Raw genomic sequence first — 24837 nt, 5'->3', positions numbered from 1 at the left:
GATTGCTTCCATAGTTCCTTCCTTCTTTCCTTCCTCCATTCCCTCATTCCTTCCATCCTACCTCCCTTCCTTCCATCATATCCTTCCTTCATTCCCTCATTCCTTCCTTCTGTCCCTCCTTCTTTCCTCAACTCCTTCCTTTCATCCTTTCTTCCTTCTTTCCTTCCTTCATTAATTGCTTCCATAGTTCCTTTCCTCTTTCCTTCCTTGCTTCCTTCTTTCCTTTCATATTATGTTTATCCTCATTCTCTCACCTTTCCTTGATACATATTTCCTTCTCGACTTCCTTTCACCTTTCCTCTCACTTTTCTTTTCTTCCTTCCAAACTTCTTCCCGTTATTATTTTATTGTCTTCCTTCTTTTTTTTTTCATTCTGTCCGTTACTTTCCATCCTTGTTTCCTACCATCCTTTTGACCTTCATTCATCTTTCCTTCCGTCCTCCACTCCTCCTTTCCTTCTTTTTGGTTTTGTCTTTGCATCTGAATTAAGTTGATTGTCTACACGCAGGTATATTGACTGTTGGGCCACCGTGAAGTTCAGATGTGGAAATCAGCTTGTGAAATGCTTGCCCTCTCATGCACCTTCCCTCCCCACCGCTTCAAACTTTTTAGCAGTTCCCGTTTTACGTCTTTTTTTTTTTTTTTTTTTTTTCATCCGTGCCCTGGGCTTTGCAATTGATAGCCGCCGCCGCCTCCTCCTTTTCCCCTCACCGCCGCACCCCACTGAACCCCGGCCAGCTCCAGCTGCCTGTCCAGATGTGGACAACGAAGGCAACCAGGAGGCGAAGGAACGTCGGAGGACTGGGCTCGGCCACCCCCGGAGCGAAGATGAGGGGAAGAAGAAGAGAAGGAGGAGTGGACAAAATGGCAACAAATTAACAATATCAATTGTGAAACGCAAAGTTGAAGTGAACGAGACTTATTCCCATACCTGGCCTTCTCATTAGAGACCACCTACCCAGAACCCGCCCTCCCCCTCCTCATTCACAACTCCCTGGAGAATCAGCAGGGGATAATTCAATGTTTCACCAGTTTCACAGCATTTTTCACACTTTTAATCATGACACGAGCGCAACCTGGCCCTCTTAAAAAAAAATAGGGGATAAAAAGCCAGAGCATGCGTTTGCGCTACGTGGGCAGTAGGCTTGATTTATGCGCAAGGTCCACGCTCGCACTATTCTCCCATGGGCCTGTGTGATTAGAGATAGGGGAGCGAAACCATGCGGTCACACACCCCGGCCATTTGGTTCTCATTACACACATGTAAATGCAACACCGCACACTCGCACATGCTTGTGCAATGATGAACTTGCAGGGCAACTCCTTGTTTGTGTTGTGAAAGTGCAGGGCATCATCATAGCGGTTATGGTGCGGATGAATGGGTCACGATGAGTAACGACTGTATGCAATAAGACACGACGTACAAGCCTTTACGCAATGTGTATAGATTCAGTAGAAGCTCCAAAATGGAACAATTTGAAGTTCAAGCCATCAGCGTATATATAAATATATATAAAATATTGAAGCGCTATATTAATAAAAATGTAGTGAATTGTATTTGATTGTCCTGCTAAGTGGACATCTAAAAAAGCGGTTCTTCACCTGAAATAATGTTCTTAGTTCCCCCGTTACTACCATTATGTCCAACATTAGAACCCAATGGGACAGATGTTGTCTTCCCAAGAAATGTGTTTCATATTATTGTTCGCCCCAATCGAGCACAGGTTAAGCAATGTGCTTAAATCTAAAAATAATAATAATAATAATAATAATAATAATTACAATATTTTACAATGAAAACTGTAGCAATCGGTATACCAGTAAATGTTTGAAAAGAAATATTTCTCACTGATCAAATTTAAATGTATTCTATAATTGACCCGCATATACACACACCCAACCCGGAAGTAATTCAAATACATAGAAAGCTAGCTAGCTAGCCAATTTATAGCTAATAGATAGACATCCAGCTAGCTAGATAACTATATAGTTAATAGATAGCGAGCTAGATAGCCAGCCAGATAGCAAATAGCTAGCTAGCTAGATAGCTAGTTAGATTGATAGCTAGCCGGCCAGATAGAAAATAGAAAGCAAATATATAAGAAACAGCTAGCTAGCTAGGTAGCTAGTTAGATAGCTAGATTTTGCTAGCTAGGCAGCTAGACAGAAAATAGATAGCAACGAGATAACAGCTAGCTACATAGCTTGTTAGATAGATAGCTAGATTGGTAGCTGGCCAGCCAGATAGGAAATAGATAGCTAGCGATGTAGCTAGTTAGATGGATAGCTAGATTGCTAGCTAGCCAGCCAGATTAAAAAAAAAAGATAGCAAATAGATACCCCCTCACCCTTTATGTTACTTATCCCCCACCAATGTCAGTAATCATGTTAGTATTCACTTGTGTTAAAAGCCCAAACAATGGCAGCGCATCACTTTTTGTTACTCTCTGACTCCCAACTTCCTGAGTAGAGGGGTCCTCAAATCCACCATTTTAGTGCTCGTTGTAATAAACACCTTTTTAACATTCTGCCCAATAAAAGCAACAAGTGTTAATGACCTCTATCAATTTTTCTTCACCATATCCCCCTTTCAACTAGAGAAATGGATGTCGATCTTTCTTGTGACATCACGCCCAGTTTAGTTTTTATACTTGCAGGACTGCTCCCCCATGCTGTTTAACACCAGTGTTAATAAGAAGCAACTGTAAACACTCCGCCACTGTTTCTTCAATAAGACCACGCGAGGAAGCTCAAGGCCACATGGTTCATTTACCCCCACCCCCCCCAAAAAAAGCCAGATTTAAAAAAAACGAAGCCAATCTATTTGCAGCCTTCGCATCCCCTGACCCAGACGCTTCAACCCCCGAGTGACATCAGCCTCCCGCAAATGAAGCAATGGCTGGAAGCACGTCACAACCCCCAGAGAGGTCGCACGGGCGCAACTGTAGCCCTGATAGGTAAACCAGATGCATGGATACACATACCGCAAACACATTGCACACAAAGGGGAAGAAGTAAACCAAAGGCGCCCGAGCGATGATTGAGTTAACTTTTAAACTGCAATACTGTGATACCTCGGTTTACGAACCCCTTGGCTTCGAACGTTTTGGTTTACGAACGTTAACTTTATGAAAATTTTACCTTGACATAAGAACTATTTTTCGGGACAGACACAGAGCTGCCTCAATGAGTGATGTGTCGTTCGCGAACGAGCTCGTTCTTCGAACAACAAAATGGCAGCCGACTGTTTTTGTCCTCTATTCCCCGCCCCCAGTCTTCGGTCAAAGCCACGTGATTGGTCAAGAACGCAGCAGTGAGAGGTGGTGGTTTAAACAAAGAGACAGGCAGAGTTTCAACTTTGATAGTTCAAAGGCAGAGTGTAGACTGCAAGGTTAAAATATCCCATCAATCAGGCTCCACAAACAACCCGCACAAGCCATTTGTACACTTGATGCAAAAAGCTATCAACCCAGCTAAACAGAACACAATTGATGAGGAACTAGATAAAATTATCACAGAAAAAGCACAGACAAGGGATCATTCCTCAAAATGGTGAAAGAAGAAGGTTACGTTCCTCATCAAGTGTTTAATGCTAATGAAACCATTCCATCAAGCCATCAACGACCATCACAAAGGTAAATAAAAGAACTGTATTATACAGTACAGTCTATTTCTTTAATTATAATACCATAGCACAGTCATTATACATAAAATAAGGTATATTTTGTGTAGTTTTAAGACTTAGACTTTAAGACTAAGAAAATTAGAAAGTAGAAAATTATGTTTTATGGGGACCTGGGAACGGATTATTCTCATTTTAATGGTTTCCTATGGAAAATTAATTTTTGGGATACACACTTTTCGCCTTACACACTCTGTCTGGCAACCAATTAAGGTCGTAAGCCAAGGTATCACTGTATATCTAACAACATTTGTATTACTAGCTTATGGATGAGAAAATATGTGTTTGTAGGTGTGAATCTTTCAAAGTTACCCTGTTACTATTTTTTTCAATGGGCATCGTAAATAGCTTGCAACATTACTTTAGAATTGCTTTCATCTTTTTTTTTATGAATGGTTTATGACCAATGAGTGTGGAAATAACACGCAACGTCCCCTGAGTAGAGTTTGTGGAACCGATGCCGGTCACTTCCGATCACTGATGACATTGATATCTCCCAAAGGGATGGCAGACAACATTTGGGATTGGGCAAACGTCAAGAGAGGTCCAAAAATATTTTATGTGAGTCAACTTTCTGGGGTCAACCAAGGATTACTAGGGCCCCTCTTGTTTGTGGAGTCCGATATTGGTACCAGGAATACCACCATAAGACCATTGAAAGCTTACATGGGTGTCAGAGATGTTCGATCGGACACTGTGGACGAAGGCTGGGACCCAGAAAGATTGTCTTTTACTGCCGTCAGGAGACGGAGCCATTCATGACAGTCGTCTGAATTCTGCAGCCCTCTGCTAAGCTATTTATTGAGAGTATATGCAAATGTAAGTGATACATGAGTAAAACAGTTTTCTTGATTAGAATACAACACCCATGGACCGTTCTGAGCCCCGATAGCTGTAAGCAATAAAGCATTGTATCATTAACACATTCACTGCCAGACGATGTATAAAAATGCGTCCAGTCCAGTGCTAGGGTTTTTGTCATTTTCACTCAAATTGCAGGACCCATAGAATATTTAATTTTAGGAATGGCAGTGAATGAGTTAAAGCGACCCAGGAGCTGGCAAAGCTCACATGGAGTCTCAAGGAGCTCCAGGAGGTGAGGACAAATCTCATTGGAAAACTTACTGAATCTTGAAGTTGCTAATTCCAACATGGGGCTACGCAAAGTCAACCAGGGGCCAAGTAGAGGCCCGACAAAACACTCGTGTCTACTACGACTACGAATCAACCCAACAGGAGACTAGTGAATCTCTGACTGAGGACAAGCGTCCCCAAGAGACACTTTTCGAAGTTCAGTGAGGGCCGCTAAGGGTATGTTTACAATCTAGTAAAATTTATTGCCGTTCGAAGGCCCCGTGTAAGCTGTACCCTCCCCCACCCCTCCCCTAATAGCCAAATGATTTAAATGTACATTGAATGAATAAACATCAGATGAGAGCCCTCAAAGCTGACGGCGATTGAAAATCACTGAAACCCACCGCGGGACCAGTAAAGGTGACGGACAGGGGGGGGGCACGGAAGCCCACCAGGGGCCTGTAAAACAATTCAAGAGTCAGGGTAGGAATGAGGAAGAGTTAGGGGTAAATAGCGATGACCGAGTAGTTTAGCTGTCCTTGAATCTGCGTTTTATATTAGTGATGGAGAGGACAGATATCACACTCTGCTGAGCGGCTGTTAATGTCTGACAGGAAGTGCTGCGCAGTGTGTGTATGTGTGGGTTTTTGTGTCAATGACAGTGGGTGACGGTTGTACAGTGAGCATTGGGTGACCTAAGACATCAATTACACGTGTAGCTTGAACCGTGTGTATGATAATAATAATATATTTGATTTCTAAGCGCCTTTCAAAACTCTCAAGGTCACTTTACAGTCATAGGATCAGTTTATAATCAAGGCTATAATCCAATAGTTGAAATACAGTAAAGTCTCGTTATATCGATATTCAAGGGAGTCCGAAAAAATATCGATATAACCGGGACTATCGATATATCCGATCCTGTTTGCATGTAATTTTCACCGTGCGTGCATAGAAATAGTATCGATATAACCGGGACTATCGATATATCCGATATCGATATAACGAGACTTTACTGTACTCGAACGGAGGTGCTAAATTTAGCTTCCCCTTGACTTTGCCCTCACCCCCCATCCCCTCCCCACAGTTCTATTCTGAAACAATGGACCTGTAGGTTCCTCCTCCATTTTAATAAAACACACACACACACACACACACAGTTTCAGGGCTCCTGTAATCACTTGTATGGCGATAGCGACACGGGAAGTGACCCCCGTGGGGGGCCTCAGTGCGGGTGTGTCGGTGAAGAAATTCTACGACACTCTGCCTTGACTGACATTAGAAGCACTAAGACTTTCAATAGGCCATATTATGTAATATTGATTTTTTTTAATTGGGGCAGGAATGGGATAGTAAATTATATGAAATTGTTCGAGAACAATATAGCTAATTTACATCATGACTGACGTGATGAGCTAGCGTGGGTTTGTTGATTCATACATTTCAGGTTACAGTGATAGCTCGGTTTACGAACCCCTTGGCTTACGAACTTATCGGTTTACGAACGTTACATTAATGAAAATTCTACCTTGGCATACGAACTTTACCTTGGCATACACATTTTTTTCGAGCTGCCTCAATTAGTGATGTGTCGTTCGCGAACGAGCCTGTGCTTCTAACAACAAAATGCCAACCGACTGTTTTTTGTCCTCTATTCCCCGCCCCCAGTCTTCGGTTAAAGCCACGTGATTGGTCAAGAATGCAGTAGTGAGGGGAGGTGGTTTAAGCATTAAAGAGACAGGCAGACAAAAGTGAGAGAGTGTCAACTTTGATAGTTCAAAGGCAGAGTGTAGACTGCAAGGTTAAAATATCCCATCAATCAGGTTTCACAAACAACCCACACAAACAATCTATACACCTGATATGAAAAGCTATCAACCCACCTAAACAGAACACAATTGATGAGGAACTAGATAAAATTATCGCAGAGAAAGCACCTACAAGAGATCATTCCTCAAGATCGTAAAAGAAGAAGGCTACGTACCTCATCAAGTGTTTAATGCTGATGAAACCGGCCACTCCATTTTTACAGTACAGTTTATTTCTTTAATTATAATACCATAGAACATTTATTATACTTAAAATAAGGTATATTTTGTGTCGTTTTAAGGCTTAGAAAATTAGAAAGGAGAAAATTATGTTTTATGGGGACCTGGGAACGGATTATTCTCATTTTAATGGTTTCCCATGGGAAATACCTTTTTGGGATACACAGTTTTCGCCTTATACACCCTCTGTCTGGGAACCAATTAAGTTCGTAATCTGAGGTATCACTGTACTTTTACAGTTTTGTCAACGCAGAAGTACACAAACCAGACAAATTGTTTGATTTGAGCAAAACGAAAGGATGACAAGTAAAAAGTGTCCTTAAAAAGCGTAAACAAAGACTCAGAATACTACACGTCTCCTTTCAGCGGCTATCCAAATTGCCCAGAGGCGTCTTGTCTATCTGTCTGTCTGCCCTACTGACCCCCCTCCGGGTACGCTGGTCTACGGTAGCGTACAAACAAGTGCTGACAAGGGGGGAGCTGAAGTTCTTCCTGTTTTGGCTAATGACCTTGACACTTGTGTCACCTCAAAAAAAAAAAAAAACAAGACGACGGTTATCTGCATCATTTGTGAGGAAGCGTCACGGCAGCTCAACAAGTTCCTTCTCTTTTGCCTTCACTTCCTCCTTAGCGCGTTGCACATATTTGAGGCGCTATACGGAATCAAAATAACAACACTGTAATGTGGTTGTGGTAGAACTATTGTCTCTGGCTGTGTAATAATAATAATAATAATAATAATATAATAATACATTTAATTTATAAGCGCATTTCAAAACTCTCAAGGTCACTTTACAGTCACAGGATAAGTTTTCTATGGGTGGCCAGCAGCAGCCACACGCACCAGCGTTCACTCAACCCGGAAGTAAAAAGATAGAAAGCTATCTAACCAGCTAGTAGATAGCTAATAGATAGCCAACAGATAGCCAGCTAGATAGCTAGCCACCTAGATCGTCATATAGCTAATAGCGAGATAGATAGATAGATAGATAGATAGATAGATAGATAGATAGATAGATAGATAGATAGATAGATAGATAGATAGATAGATAGATAGATAGATAGATAGATAGATAGATAGATAGATAGATAGCTAATAAACTGAATGTCACTATTAAATACACAGATAGAAAGCTAGCTAGCTAGCTAGTAGATAGCTAATAGATAGCCAACGGATAGTCAGCTAGATAGCTAACCACCTAGATCGTCATATAGCTAATAGCTAGCTAGATAGATAGTTAGCTAATACACTGATTGTCACTATTAAATACACAGGTAGAAAGCTAGCTAGCAAGCTAGCTAGTAGATAAGAAGCAAAACCTTCAACGAAGTACAGATGACGGCTGAAGAAACCTTCTCATCGATGGATCACTCCAGTACGACTGAGACCTTACACGTGAGGTTTTTTTTTTTAATGACCACTTCAGCAGACAGCTCCCAGAAAAAGATTCCCTTTTTGCTCAACTCTCACCCCCGGCATCTTTTCCTAACCAGCCGCTTCCTCTCTGTTGGTGTTCCGCTCTCACTGCACAAATCTGTGTGTGTGTGTGTGTGTGGTGGGTGTGAGTGTGTACGTTCCATGACCATCTTTCATGTGGCAACATTCCAGTAACAGTGAGCCAGCAAGGGGTCTTCGTCTCACATCCCTCTTCAATCAAACACAAACACTCGCGTCCGGCCAGCCTGGCCCTATGCAATCTTTCTCCTGCCTCCTTGTGCCAGATGCACACAACACACCCTGTTGCTCCGTTGTCCCCCACCCCCTAACCTCCCCACACCACACTCTTCCTCCCTCCTCCAGTTCCATCGGTTCTCCGCTGTTTTTTTTTTTTTTTTTTTTTTTTCGTTCCCCGCTTCCCACAGTGGTTAAGCACCCCGTGTGCATCACATTGTCTCCTGACTCTTCATCTGTCCCCATTTCCCGTGTCCTCCTCCTTGTGCCTCCCCAGCCTCCTCCTTCCTAATCACACCCTCCCAACCTTGCTCACGACGTGACTCCCTGCACGGAAAGTTGGGCAGCTGCCAATTAACTGGGGCAGAGGGGGTCGAAATGATCCTTCTTGTGTACGAACTGGATTGGATATAAAGGAAATCATGACAGCATCATAGATTGCAATATTTTAAGGAAGTGGTACTTACACTTAATAATAATAATAATATACATTCATTTATAACCACTTTTCAAAACTCTTAAGGTCACTTTAGAGTCACAGGATTTCTGTGGGTGAGCAGCGGCGGCCACACGCGCCAGCGTTCACTCAACCCGGAAGTTACTCAAATAGATAGAGAACAAGCTAGCTAATAGATAGCTAACAGATAGCTAGCTAGGGGTTCACTCAACCCGGAAGTAACTCAAATAGATAAAAAACTGGTATGGTACCGGTAAAACACTGGTATGCAATTCAGATGATCTTATTGGTTCTCTGGAGATCATAATCAATATAAATAGGTTGTACGCTAAGCGATGTAACTGCCGCCAATATTGTTATTGGTTGCCATGACAACAAAATATAATTTAGTGTGTCTTGTTGTTTTGTAAAGGTGTTTAATGTTTCTATGTTAACCTTCATATGTATATTTTTCTTAAAATCCTCAATAATTTATTTAAATATTTTGTCATATTCACTTCCGGTTCCGTGTCACCTGTTTCGATGTGCGCGAGAAATCGCGAGAGAAATGGAACCATCAAGTTACGTCATTAGTTTGTCTACTTTCGGTTTACGAGGTACACACGGTACGTTCTTAATTTGCTTATTTACTGTACGTATTTTAGAACATATTGTAGTCATGCCGGCTGTTGTTTTAAATGTCTTTTAGTTTTCACGGTGTTCCATAATTAACGTTTTTGGACATAAGTACGAGGCGCCATCTTTGACCGGGGTAGATATAAGCGATATTAGCAACATTAGCCTCGTCTGTCAATGGACTTATTTCACACTGTCTGAGCTGTCAGTCACTCAGTCGCCTCTCATTTTGGGGACATTGCAAATCATATTCAAGTCCCTTGAATCACAACAGCTTTTCAAGATTGGGGGGGGTCATTTTACTTCGTTTTTACAGATGAATCTGTTTCTTAAATGCTAATAATCACCCCCATCAAGCTTCTCTAAGCATCGCAAATCTGCACAAGTTGTCCTAATGTTGTTTGTTTGTCACTGCGTGGCGTCGTCTTGATAGCAGTTTAAATATTTAATGCAGATGGGGGCATCACGCTTGTGACTCAGCACAAAAACACTTGACAGTGAGATCGTGGGAACGCCAGAGGAGTGCAAGAAGGGGGAGACTTTGCAGCTGGTACAGGAAATGGATGATATGATGCCAGTGAAGGGTACACAGACGCACACGCGCACACACAGCAGTGCTTTGAGGTCTGGGTGTGAGTTATCAAAGGGAGGACATACAGGACTAGTTCTGTCTTTGTGTTTATACTCCATCCAAACAGCAGAGCATCCACAGAGGCTAATGGGCTCCTAATCTTCACATGGATTACAAAATGGTCATTCATATAAGTACAGTGATACCTTGGCTTACAAACTTCCCAGACAGAGTGTGTCAAGCGAAAAGTGTGTATCCCAAAAATTCATTTCCCGTAGGAAACCATTAAAATGAGAATAATCCGTTCCCAGGTCCCCATAAAACAATCTACTTTCTAATTTTCTCAGCCTTAAAACGACACAAAATATACCTTATTTTATGTATAATAAATGTGTTATGGTATTATAATTAAAGAAATAAGCTGTACTGTATAATTAAGTTGTTTTATTTACCTTTGTGATGGTCGATGGCTTGATGGAATGGAGTGGCCGGTTTCATCAGCATTAAAAACAACAAAAAAGTTCATATGCAAAGGTAAAATGTTCATAAATGTCACGTTCATAAACCAAAAAGTTCGTAAGACAAAGGGTTCGTAAACCGAGGTATCACTGTATTATGAAAAATCCACAAGTGTTTAGTTCCATATGTGCAGTGACTCTGCTTTTTTTTCTTCCAAAAACGGACTCTCGGATCTGGAATGGGCAGAAAACTATTGGTTTCAAAAGACCAGATGAATGTAATCATTCATAAGACACTTGCACATCTGAGGCTTTGTTCACACTGACGTTCAATTCACATTTTTATTTTTATTTTGTATTTTTTGTGTCCATATGTGACACATAACAATTTTTTTTTCATGCACTATCAACAGTACCACTCCAATTTTGGGCAGCAGACAGCAGACAAAAGTAGCAAAGTAAAAGTTTTTAATCTAAAAATATTAACTCATTCTTTGCGTTTCAATGGTTCTGGAGTTATATAATCTTGAAATGAGGGCGGCTGTCCAAAATACAATACAATACATACATATTGGTTTATATAGCGCTTTAACAACAGGTAAAGCTGGAACAAATCGCTAACATGAAAAAAAGGGAAATCTGCATCTTTGTGGAAGGGAAAAAACATTACCAGAGGCCATGGCCAGCGCTTTATTGGCACCCAAACAAGAAAAAAACAAAACCAGATCAAATTCAGGAATGGCAGTCATATATTTAATTCCCGAATAAATTCGTGAATATAATGGTTTGATAACTTCAAATGTACATGACACCTTCCTGTGACTTGCATTGCTCCATACATGCTAGGTCATGTTTGTTTTAGTTTTTTTTTATCATGCAACCACAAACAGCTAGATTGCAGAAATGGACAGGAAAATGTATTCATAACCACAAAACGAACACCTCCCATTTATTTGTCTTTCCATCACGTTTCTGTCAGGCATCTTCAAAAAAAGTATTTTGACTTTATTTTGGTTTTGCTTTTCCAGTAACAATTCGTTCAGTTCACATGTTGTGACTCAAAACTTTCGTCTTAAGTCTTTCTCATTGTTTTAACTTCCACAAACTTCACACCCACACAGCCATGACCACACACACACACATCACACATAAACCAACACATACAATGTTGAAATTATAATGTTGGCCAGATTACAACGTTAATCATATTTATTGTTTAGTTTGTCATACTTTGCAAAAGTAACAAAAAGGCTAAAACAAGATAAATATTGGAACCTTTTTCCACATTAAATTGTTTCACTTCATATTGCAAGTTATTTGGCCAAAAATAAAATAAAAAATAATAATAATATATTTAATTTATAAGCGTCTTTCAAAATTCTCAAGGTCCCTTTACAGTCACAGGCATAGTTTTTCTGTGGGTGAGCAGCGGCAGCCACACGGGCCAGCGTTCACTAAACCCGAAAGTAACTCAAACTGATAGAAAGCTAGCTCGCTAGCTAATAGATAGCTAATAGCTCGGTAGGTAGGTAGGTAGAGAGAGAGAGAGAGAAAGAGAGAGAGAGAGAGAGAGAGAGAGAGAGAGAGAGAGAGAGAGAGAGAGACATCGAGATAGATAGAGAGCATAATACTCATTTGTGAGACTTCAGATTAGATTAGATGAGCCTTTATTTGTCTAAAAAAAATGTACATTTCACAGCAGCAAAAAGAAAATACAGGAGCTGCTGTAAAGGCAGCCACTCTCGCTGCGCCATTTTGAAGTCAACGTGAGAGTAGCCTTTACAACAGCTCCTGTATTTTCGACTTTATTGACATGAAATTACAACTTTTTCATTATACTTTTGAGAGCAACTTTGTCAAAAACAACCCCGAAAAAAGTGAATGAAACGTAAAATGAACAATTTCAAATGACTTATATAACTTGGATGACATCATAATGGCTCTTGAGTCCATTGTTCTCACTGTATCTGCTCCTTTTGGGTTCCATCTGAAGGAAACATGGTATTTCCTTCCACTGCTTATGCGGATGACTGTCAGATTGATATCCCGCTGAGCAAAAAAAAAGGACATCCAAACCTGGATGGCACAAAATTTCTTGAACTTCAACAAAAAGTGATCCTGTTTGGCCATGAAGCAATACTTCCTTTCTGTACGTGACTTACATTGTACCCACTGAAAGTCTGATGTCACCATCGCCTGATCGCATACACCTACGCCTTGACCCGTGACATTTTAACCTCCTCTTCTGGTAAGACTAAGTTTTTTTTTTTTTGTATTACTTCCACTGAAAAGGTTTTTTTCAGTTGTGACAGCAACTTATTATCTCGCTGAAGGATTTTACTGTAAATGTTCATCCGAGTTGGTTGGTTATGACTATAGCATTTAATATCGCTATCAGAAGCAATGATGTGTAGAGTTGCTCATTTTGTTTAAAGGACAACCGACACCTTCGGACAAGTTGCGTCCATAATTTGTAAAATCACTTCAAATAACTTCTACTGAGCGCATTTTACAAAGATTCCACCGCATATACAGTAGCTATATTTTACATTTTAAGACTCGCGCTGAATATTCCGGAAGTCTTGTTTTTGAGTTGATGATGATGCCCTAAGTGACGTCACGGAGGGAACGCCCCTGACCGAAAAAGCCGCACACAATGCATTTTGGGCCCTTTTTTTCGTCTGAAAATACCGTGTTGATCACAAAATTAGAAGGAAAACGACATAACGCGATGGTGAATCATTGCGTGTCGTAGCCAATTGCGGTAACACGGATTAGGAGGTGTAAGTTTACACAAATTCCCAGCGGACAAATCAGCCCATTTCCAACGGAGCTTGTGCGCCATCTTGTGCATTTTCTGGGATGCTACATTGGAGTCCAGGCGGCTCGAATTAATACAGAAGGACTTCTTTAATCGATTGCAAACATTTATGCTTTCCTCTTCAGAACTATTTGAATCATATTCATAACTGGATGAGTAACAAGAAAGCATCTTCTCCGAATCTGAACTCTCAGAAGCCATTGTTTTGATTCTGGAGCAAGGCAGTGTGTGACCAATAGTGATGTCACGAACAAGGGGGCGGGACTTTGTGAATCTGCCCAGTTCCGAGCTCATTTTGTGGCAGTTTTGGGACACTTTAAGTCATTTTTATTGGTGTTTTGCATTTGACTAAAAATATCATTTTCAATTTTTCTATTGTAAAAGTAGGAAAAATCGTCCAAGTTAGTGAGTGATATTACAACATTAGCGAGGAAGACGTGTTATTGGCAAATCAAAACGTGTTCAAGCGAGAAGAAAAGGGAAGTGTTGCACATGTGGGTGAGGAACACATTCTCATGCACTTTGTCTTTGTCTTTCAGCCGCAGCCCGGACACACCTTTTTAAAAATGAGGACGGGGCGCAAGGGAGCGCTCTGGACGCTGGAAGAAGATGGGAGCGGTAGCTGGGAAGCGACTGAACTGTAGTGAACCAAACTGGGCACTGTGTGCTCGCAGGCAGATGTTTTCCATTGAATCGTAGGGAGTGTAGGCAGGGTTGTAGAGACGCCTTGGACATGCCAGGACACACAACATGAAAAGGTCATGACGATGGCTTCCTTTCCTCCCCAACTCACAAAAAACACGGACCACAGACGCTTCCTTCAGGCCAAAAGGAAACCTTTTAAAACGGTTTCAAATCCGGGCGAGAATATACGTAAATAATGCTTGAATTTTATTTGCTTGTTGTTATCCCAGAACTGTCCTACGTCAAACATTCTCAAACTGAGATTCCTGAACCCTTAGAGGTCCGCGAGCTGCAGCTTGGGAGGCCGCAAGTACCGTATTTTCTGGTGTATAAAGTGCACCGGAATATAATCCGCACCCCCAAGGAATGCTGTATTTTCAGACTTTTTTCATATACATGGTGCACCGGAGTATAAGGTGCACCTTCAATGAATGAAAGTTTTCCAAATATAATGTATTACTACAGTAAAGTCTCGTTATATCGATATTCAAGGGAGTCCGAAAAAATATCGATATAACCGGGACTATCGATATATCCGACCCTGTTTGCATGTAATTTTCTCCGTGCGTGCATAGAAATAGTATCGATATAACCGGGACTATCGATATATCCGATATCGATATAACGAGACTTTACTGTATATAAAAGTGTACAAATACAGGTAACGTCTGTGTAAGCTCTCAGTCGTACAGGAGTGGTCCATCGATGAAAAGGTTTCTTCAGCCGTCACCTGTACTTCTTTGAAGGTGTCGGATGTTTCCCTTCTTATCCAAGATGCTTCTTCAGTGAACTAAAGTCTTACTGGTAGTATCGGCCCTATGTATAGGGCCGATACTACCAGTAAGACTTTAGTTCGTCATGACCTTTTCATGTTGTGTGTCCTGGCATGTCCAAGGCGTCTCTACAACCCTGCCTACACTCCCTACGATTCAATGGAAAACATACTGGTAGTATCGGCCCTATATATAGGGCCGATACTACCAGTAAGACTTTAGTTCGCTTCGACGACTGAAGAAACCTTTTCGTCGACAAATGCAGTTAACATACGACTTACGACCAGCCAAACAAATCACCTTATAAGATGATTTGGACTTCGTAAAGTTCATAGGTAGATACTAGTCACCGTTTGGATGGTGATACGCATTTAACTCATTCCCTGCCAGACGATGTGCAAAAATATGTCCACTCCAGTTCCAGGGTTTTTGTCATTGTCACTCGAATTCCAGGACCCATAGAATATTGAGTTTTAGAACTACATCAAGATTCAATATAGCGTTAGAAACCTTCTTTCATCAGAAAAAGCGCTAATTCCTAAATTATATGGGACTGGAGTTATATGAGCTTGAAATGAGGGCGGCTGTCCAGAATACAATGCAATACAGGTAACATCCGACTTATGACCTGCTCGATTTAAACGTACTTACGAGCAAATAATTACAACTACATAGGAAACCATTTACTATAAGACAAACATAAAAAAAAAACATTAGGAAATCAACACACCTGACTAAAAATAAAAAAAAAAAATGGTGTGGTGACATGCCTCCACCGAACTTTGAAATAAAAACATTCATAAGTGGACGAGGAAGTCATCAAAGCATCCTTTTCAGGGATCGCCAATTTTTTGGAAAATAGTGCCAGACTGGAAACTCTGAAAGGTTACGAACTCTTGCAGACATTGTGCAGAAGCCTCTTTCTGAATGTGGTCACAGTGTGAGCACTAATTAACATGATGAAGTGATGTTAAGTTTCCCTCTGTTTTATGGCAGATTAATGTTATGATCAATTCCTTATGGGCTCCTTGCTTCACAAGTAGTGTGAATGAGTGGAACCTGGGCCAAGGGATGAAGTATGACACAACTGTTGCACATTCGAGTAAAAAGGTTTTTTTTTTTTCAATTTCCTCCTGTATAATGGACTCCTAATAACAAAATTCAGGCTAAGTGTTTGACAGGTTTGAGAGACTGTAATGGTTTACACGGCAGTAATTAGGAGCTCATAAAGCAAATGCTATGTTTAAAGGACAACCGACGCCTCCGGAGAAGTTGTGTCCATAATTTGTAAAATGGCTTCAAATGACTTCTACTATGACTTCTACGCATAGAGCTATATTTTACGTTTTAAGACTCTCGCTGAATATTCAGGAAGTCTTGTTTTCGATTTGATGACGATGCCTGATGTGACGTCACGTCTGGAACGCCCCTGACCGAGAAAGCGAGACACAATGCATTTTGGGTACTTTTTTTCATCTGAAAACACCATGTTGATGGCGAAATTAGAAGGAAAACACCTAAATAACGCCATGGTGAATCGTTGTGTGTTGCACAATGACTACTATTTGATACTAGTTGACACAAATTCCCAGCAGACCAATCGGCCCATTTCCAACGGAGCTTTGGCGCCATCTTCTGCATTTTCTGGGCGCTACATTGGAGTCCAGATCTTCACCGGTTTCATCGCTTGCAGACGGCTCGAATTGATATGGAAGGACTTTTTTAATCGATTGCAAACATTTATGCTTTCCTCTTCAGAACTATTTGAATCATATTCATAACTGGATGAGTAACAAGAAAGCATCTTCTCCGAATCTGAACTCTCTGAGGCCATTGTTTTGATTCTGGAGCAAGGCAGTGTGTGACCAATAGTGACGTCATGAACAAGGGGGCCGGACTTTCTGAATCTGCCCAGTTCCGAGCTCATTTTGTGGCAGTTTTGGGACACTTTAAGTCATTTTTATTGGTGTTTTGCATTTGACTAAAAATATCAGCCCTTTTTTGTTTTTTTTTTCCTAGTATCTTGAATTTATAAAAAAATATATATACCATATTACCGGTGTATAAGGCGCACCCCAAATTAATGTAACTGTAAATGAGTGTATTTTCAAACTTTTTTCACATACGTATAAGGCACACCAGACTTGAAGGCGCACGTTCAATGAATGAAAATGTTTTCCAAATAGAATGTAGAAAGAAAAAAGTTATCTGAAATCTATTTGCTATCTATTTGCTGGCTAGCTTGCTACCTAGCTAGCTATTAGCTATATAGATAGCTAGCTATTAACTATCTACAGTGATACCACAGTCTGCTGTGCTGTCAGCGTGGCAGTGCGTCCCGCGACTGAACTTTCTGCGGGCACAACGCAGTCATCCTCATTAGATCATAATCCAACCAGCCGCCCAATCCATCAATCCTGCCCTTAATTTCTGATGTGTGTGTGTGTTTGTGTGTGTGTGTGTGTGTTTGTATGTAGGAGGAGAACCCCGAGGCAGTCTACAATCTTGGCACGTTTGTTCCTTCCCGATCGCCCGGTCCCTTTAATAATGACTTTTTCTACAAGAAGCGACACTCCAAATGCGGCATGGCAACTTCATTAAAGATGATCTAATCTGGAGTCTGCAGGCCTTGTGTCTGTGAGTTCTGGTTTTCCACACAATATGGGGACAAATACCGAACAAATGACATCATGGGGCCATCTTTCAACTTGGGGATCAAAAATCAAGGGAAGCCCAAAAAAAAAGAAAAGTTAACGTTTTATCATGTTATGGTTTGAAAAAAAAAGACATTTTGCAGTCGCTCAATTGGGGGAGTTTTGGGTGGAGGAATTACAATGAGATGACAGTTCAAAATCATTGATTTTTAATTACAAATGCAGTGGTACCTCTGTTTACGAACCCCTTGGCTTACGAACGTTTCAGTTTATGAACGTTAAATTTATGAAAATTTTACCTTGGCATACAAACTATTTTTCGGGATACACACGGAGCTGCCACAATGAGTGATGTGTCGTTCGCAAATGAGCCCATTCTCCTAACAAGAAAATGGCAGCCGACTTGTTTTGGTCTTCTATTCCCCAAAACCACTTAATTGGTCCCCCAGTTACTGAGAGAGAGTGAAGCGGGCACCCGACATTTTTTTGTCCTCTATTCCCCACTCCAGCCACGTGATTGGTCAAGAACGCAGCAGTGAGGGGAGGTGGTTTAAACATTAAAGAGACAGGCAGACGACAGTGAGTGAGAGTGACAAAATGGATAAAAAACAGTGAAATTTGGACTCGTTTGAACTTTGATAGTTCAAAAGAAGAGTGTAGAATGCAAGGTTAAAATGTCCCATCAATCAGGCTACACAAATAACCCGCACAAGCCATCTGTACACTTGATGCACAAATCTATCAACCCAGCTAAGCAGAACACAATTGATGAGGAACTAGGTAAAATTATCGCAGAGAAAGCACTTGAACGGGATCATACCTCAAGATGGTGAAAGAAGAAGGTTACGTTCCTCATCAAGTGTTTAATGCTGATGAAACCGCCCACTCTATTCCATCAAGCCATCAACGACCATCACAAAGGTAATTAAAACCACTTTATTATACACTACAGTTTATTTCTTTCATTATAATACCATAGCACATTTATTATACATAAAATACGGTATATTTTGTTTAGTTTTAAGGTTTAGAAAATTAGAAAGTAGAAAATTATGTTTTATGGGGACCTGGGAACGGATTATTCTCATTTGAATGGTTTCCTATGGGAAATAAATTTTTGGGATACACACTTTTTGCCTTACACACTCTTCTGGGAACCAATTAAGTTCGTAAGCCGAGGTATCACTGTACAAAAAAAAGCTGTGTTCTCCCATTAAGGGATCCCATTGACATTAAAACTGCTCTTTTGCTTCTCATCCAGTTACAGCGACGATTGACAGTTCTGAGGGCAAGCTGACATGATGGATGAGCATCAACTAGCAAGTCTGACAATGAGCCGCAACATTTCCTGAAGGTAATCTCACTTTCAGCTTTACTCAACAGAAAAAGAAACGATAGGCGAGGCACGATCGCTATTTTTTTCTTCTCGCCGCTTTCTTCTCTTTCTGGCTTTGTTTCTTTTTCCTCTTGTTCATCTCATCTGGACGCATGACTTGGCCGCTGTGCACCCGGAGGGCCCTGGCGCAATTGTGCAATTTCATACATGTTTACTTTGCTGGCATCTTTCTGAGCGGTATTCATTTCCTCTGGTTTTAATCTCGCTTTTCTTGGCGGTGGCAGAAGGAGGGGGGGGGTTGGGGAGTTGGGGGGGGGGTGGTTAACCATCATGCAGTGGAGGTCAATGTATATGGCGGCGGGGTTCATTTTGGAAATCGATCAGGGCTTAGTGAAAATGAAAGTAGCCCTTCGGTGTAAACATTTAGACAAGTGTCTTCTTCAGCATGAGAAACAGCTGGAGGTAAGTGGATCGGGGCGTTTAGGGGGGGTGAAAAAGATTGAAGGAGGGAGTGTAAGGGGCCGGTGGAGAGCCAAAACTCTGGTCATGTCATCGAAAAGGCAAGTTTTGCAAATGCAAAAGTCAAGTTTGGAGCATTCCCCCAAAAAATTGAAAACAATTTGTAGCTGTACAATTGGCCCCATTTGTATGTGTGTGTGTGTTCTCGTTTGTGCCACCCGGTGGGGACATAAACCTCATTGCACTCATTTACCCGTGGGGACCTAAAATGAGGTACCCATTTTATAATAATAATAATACATTTGATTTATAAGCGCCTTTCAAAACTCTCAAAGTCAGTTTACAGTCACTGGACCAGTTTTTCTGCGGGTGAGCAGCGGCAGCCACACGCGCCAGCGTTCACTCAACCCACAGAAAAAAAAATAGCAAGAGAGGCGCGGTTGAGGTATATTTTTTTCATGTTTGAAATTGGGTTCTCACGGGTCAAAACCTTTGCACACCTGGTCCCCACTACGCAGCAAAAACGTGTAGGTGTGTGTGTGTGGTCTTAATTACCATTTGTGAACAAAAAGTAATGTGATAATTTTGATTTTATAATGAGTGTTTTTCTAATGATATATACCTATATACAGTCAAGTCTCCTTATATCGATGTTCTCGGGAGTCGGAAAAAAATTAAGACTACTTATATTACTTAAACTATAAGACTAAAAATATAATAAGACTACTATTTGATACTAGTTGACACAAATTCCAAGCAGACAAATCAGCTTGGGCGCCATCTTGTGCATTTTCTGGGCGCTACATTGGAGTCCAGACGGCTCGAAATGAGACGGAAGGACTTCTTTAATCGATTGCAAACATTTATGCTTTCCTCTTCAGAACTATTTGAATCATATTCATAACTTGATGAGTAACAAGAAAGCATCTTATACGAATCTGAACACTCTGAAGCCATTATTTTGATTCTGGAGCAAGGCAGTTTGTGAAGGATTATCCTGGCGTGACGTCACAAAAAGGGGGCGGGACCTTCTGCAACTGAAACTTTCTGAGGTCATTTTGAAGTAGTTTTGGGACACTTTAAGTCATTTTTATTGGTGTTTTGCATTTCACTAAAAATATCAGCCTGCGTGTTTTGGGTATTTTAGATGCTTTAAAATGTTTTTCTGATGTCAGTTAGGAAACAAAAACATGGTGTCGGTTGTCCTTTAAATGTGAAGCAGCTGCTCAGAATGAAGGCTAGTAATCGGGGCGAACCGGGGGGGGTGCAGGGGGGGGGGGGGTGTACAAAGACAACACACACGGATAACCACGCTGCTTACATCAGCGACAATGCTGACTTCTCATAGCGACGAGCGCAATCACACAGGAAAAAAAAAAGGCCATTCTTAGCTCCGGGAGATGAAAATGAACAGTTTTTCTCTGTAATTTGACAGTTCATATAAAGAGGAAAAAAAAATTAAAAAAAAAGGAAATAGGCAGTGGACAATGGTGGCTTTTGGCACCTATGATTATCCACACTGAAAGGCAATGATGCAAAGCCAGCAAGTGAATCCATAAAACTGAAAAGACAGTCAGCGTTATTTCTTTTGTAAGTAATGTCGGCTTAGTACTTCTTCCCCTTCGCGAAGATTATTATTCTTCTTGTTTTTTCTTTTTCTTTCCCAAAGTTAGTAGGGAAGCTTTAAAAGCCAACATCCATCTAAGGCTAGTGGAATTCATCCAGATCGTCTTCTTTTTTCTTTTTTTCCATATATTATTTCCATACTGTTAGTGTTGTAAAAGTTATGGGTCTCGCACTGACATTTAAAAAGGAAAGAAATGGCAAAAGGAATCAAGCACGAGCATATAAAAAAATGTTGTTAAATCTCATTGCAAAGGCTTTTTTTTTTAAATTTGGCTCTTCTTGATGGAATTTCATGAAAAAAAAAAGCTTTATTTATCACCACCAAAACTGCTAAACTACGCTGAGGAAGCTTTTCTGCGCCAAATTAATGAAGCATATACACACACATGCGTGTGATTTTAAGTAAACAATCAAATGCTATCTAGCTATCTATCTGTTGGCTCTCTATTAGCTATCTATTAGCTGGCTAGCTAGCTTTCTGTATATTTACTTCTGATTTCAGTGCATGCTGGCTCAGTGTATTAGCTAACTAACTATGTAGCTAGCTGGCTATTAGCTATCTAGCTATGTAAGTGGATAGCTATCTAGCTATCTATCTGTTGGCTCTCTATTAGCTATCTATTAGCTGGCTAGCTAGCTTTCTGTATATTTACTTCTGATTTCAGTGAATGCTGGCTCAGTGTATTAGCTAACTATGTAGCTAGCTGGCTATTAGCTATATAGCTAGCTAAGTGGCTATCTATCTATCTGTTGGCTATCTATTAGCTCTCTGTTAGCTGGCTAGCTAGATTTCTATCTATTTACTTCCGAGGTGACTGAACGCTGGCTCAATGTATTAGCTAATTAACTATGTAGCTAGCTGGCTATTAGCTATATAGCTAGCTAAGTGGCTAGCTATCTAGATATCTATCTGTTGGCTATCTATTAGCTCTCTATTAGCTGGCTAGCTAGATTTCTACATATTTACTTTTGAGTTGAGTGAACGCTGGCTCAGTGTATTAGCTAACTAACTATCTACCTAGCTGGCTATCTATCTATCTATCTATCTATCTATCTATCTATCTATCTATCTATCTATCTATCTATCTATCTATCTATCTATCTGTTGGCTATCTATTAGCTGGCTAGCTAGATTTCTACATATTTACTTTCGAGTTGAGTGAACGCTGGCTCAGTGTATTAGCTAACTAACTATCTACCTAGCTGGCTATTAGCTATCTAGCTATCTAAGTGGATAGCTATCTAGCTATTTATCTGTTGGCTATCTATTAGCTATCTATCTATCTAGATCTACATCTATTTACTCTATCTATCAGTATCTATCTACCTAGCTGGCTATTAGCTATCTAGCTATCTAAGTGGATAGCTATCTAGCTATTTATCTGTTGGCTATCTATTAGCTATCTATTAGCTGGGTAGCTATATTTCTATTATTATTATTATTATTATTATTATTATTATTTAGAATAGAGAATAGAGTTAAATGCGTATCAACATCCAATCAGTGACTACTATCTACCTACGGATTTTACGAAGACCAAATTATCTTATAAGGTGATTTGTTTGGCCATCGTTTTGTTTTCCTGGTGAGCTCTGAACGCAGAATATGTCTCTGGAGTCGGAAGATATGTGATTTGTGTAGACTGTGCGGTTTGTAAAATTGCCTTTTGGAAGATTTTTCGATATATATTTTTAATAAGCATACTGCAGTTTTCTTGGTATGTAGCCTACCTAAATGCTCGCTACTTAACCAATCCACCCCCCCACCCCTTTTTCCTTAACGATAAATTCACAACATCCTCACCACAAATCGCTTGAACGCCTTCCAAAGGCATTCGACCATATCACCGTGACTCCGAGCAGAGGTTTATTTCCCAACCAAGCAAAAATGGGGAAGAGGAAAAGCCAAAGATAATGACTTGTTTTGTGAATGGAGCATTTTGGAGATTCACGTGGGCTTGTCATAGGCCGACAATGGCTTCAGGGTCTGCCCCACTTGCATTCAGCCCACCCCCCTCGCCCCGAAACCCTCTCCGCTCTCTTACTATCTGCCTGGACACATCCTGCGCCACGGGCAAAAGTTCACTTCCTGCTCCTCGGCTCGTCTCCTTCGCGCTTGGGCTTTATTGCCAGGATGTGAATTAGGCCTTTGGTCCCTCTGCTTCGATGGCATAAACAGACAAGCAAACACTTCCGGCACACTGACTCCTATAAGGTGATGGACATTAGCGGCGTCGCTCACATACACGTGTTCCCGCACCATTTTTCAACCAGTCAATTTTAAAATAGTTTTTGACGTAGCCTTGTGGGGGTGACTTGACATATCTATTTGATAGCTATTTGCTAACTAGCTATCTAGCTGGCTACCTAACTATCTATCTCCAGTGATACCTTGGCTTGCGAACTTCATTGGTTCCCAGACAGACTGTGTAAGGCGAAGTGTGTGTATCCCAAAAATTCATTTCCCATAGGAAACCATTAAAATGAGAATAATCCATTCCCAAGTACCCATGACACATAATTTTCAACTTTCTAATTTTCTAAGCCTTAAAACTACACAAAATATACCTTATTTTATGTATAATAAATGTGCTATGGTATTATAATTAAATAAATAAACTGTACTGTATAATAAAGTTTTTTTATTTACCTTTATGATGGTCGCTGATGGCTTGATGGAATGGAATTTGTGGAGCCTTATTGATGGGATATTTTAACCTTCCAGTCTACACTCTGCTTTTGAACTGTCAAAGTTGAAAAGAGTCCAAATTTCACTGTTTTCCATCCATTTTCTCACAATTTCTCACATATTTTTTTCACTTTTGTTTTTTTTTGTTTCAAGCTCTGTCGTCTCCCTTTCGTGTGTGTGTGTGTGTGTGTGCACATTTTCATCACAAAGGTAAATGAAACAACTTTATTATACACTACAGTTTATTTATTTAATTATAATACCATAGCACATTTATTATACATAAAATAAGGTATATTTTGTGTAGTTTTAAGGCTTAGAAAATTAGAAAGTAGAAAATTGTTTTATGGGGACCTGGGAACGGATTATTCTCATTTTAATGGTTTCCAATGGGAAATTAATTTTTGGGATACACACTTTTCGCCTTACACACTCTGTCTGGGAACCAATTAAGTTCGTAAGCCAAGGTATCACTGTATTTTCAATTCATGAATACATTCGCGAACGGCAGTGAATGAGTTAAGTACAGAATGTGAGTACTTTTATCTCCTTTTGGGGATCAAGTGGGAGACCGATAGCAGTCTCAGGAAAACCTCATAATTGACGTTTTTCAGCACATGGCTGTGTTTATTTTTCTGTCAGCATGTGCGTTTGTGTGTGTGTGTGTGTGTGTGCGCATGTGTGTTTTGGAGCTTATTGTAAGTAAAAAAAAAAAAAAAAAAAAAAAAAAAGTTATCTGACTCTTCTTTTTGCTGCAGAGATTTTGTGCTACAGAGAACAGTGTGTGTTATTTTAACAGGGGAGTGAGGGGCAAGTTTTCATTAGAACAAGTCAATGAGCTGCAAAAATTCCCATCTACTCAGAATACACATCAGAAAATAACCCCCACCCCGTCCCCACCCTTAAAGAAAAACGTGTCCTCCTGTGTGTGCGTGTATGTGTGTGTATATAAATGTGTGTAGCCTCAAGCTCTTGAACACTGTATCAAACGGCCTGTGAAAAGTCCCTGGAAGCTCCACTCTGAACCCAAACAACATTAACATGGCATGGCGCTCTGCCCCTAAGTGCGGTTCTGATGTTCACAGACAAGCCCGTAAAGACAGGCAGCGAGTGGGGCAGACCTGTAGACGCCTTATTTTTTTTTCAGGACAACACAATGGAAAGTATACGCCGCATCGTAATCATCATAATAACAATAAAAAAATAAAAGCAATATCA

At 40.5% G+C, this 24837-nt stretch overlaps 1 protein-coding gene across 1 annotated transcript in view; it reads right to left on the bottom strand.

The window, feature by feature from the left end:
• Positions 1–24837, bottom strand: part of hic1 (hypermethylated in cancer 1) — a 54589-nt gene that overhangs the window by 14264 nt on the left and 15488 nt on the right. The window lies entirely within an intron of this gene.

This window comes from Hippocampus bargibanti, linkage group LG14, assembly GCF_051943395.1.
Source record: "Hippocampus bargibanti isolate YZ-2025 linkage group LG14, ASM5194339v1, whole genome shotgun sequence".
Classification (NCBI taxonomy): Eukaryota; Metazoa; Chordata; class Actinopteri; order Syngnathiformes; family Syngnathidae; genus Hippocampus; species Hippocampus bargibanti.
The sequence above is the reverse complement of the archived record's forward strand: the minus strand, read 5'-3'. Positions and strand labels throughout refer to the sequence as shown.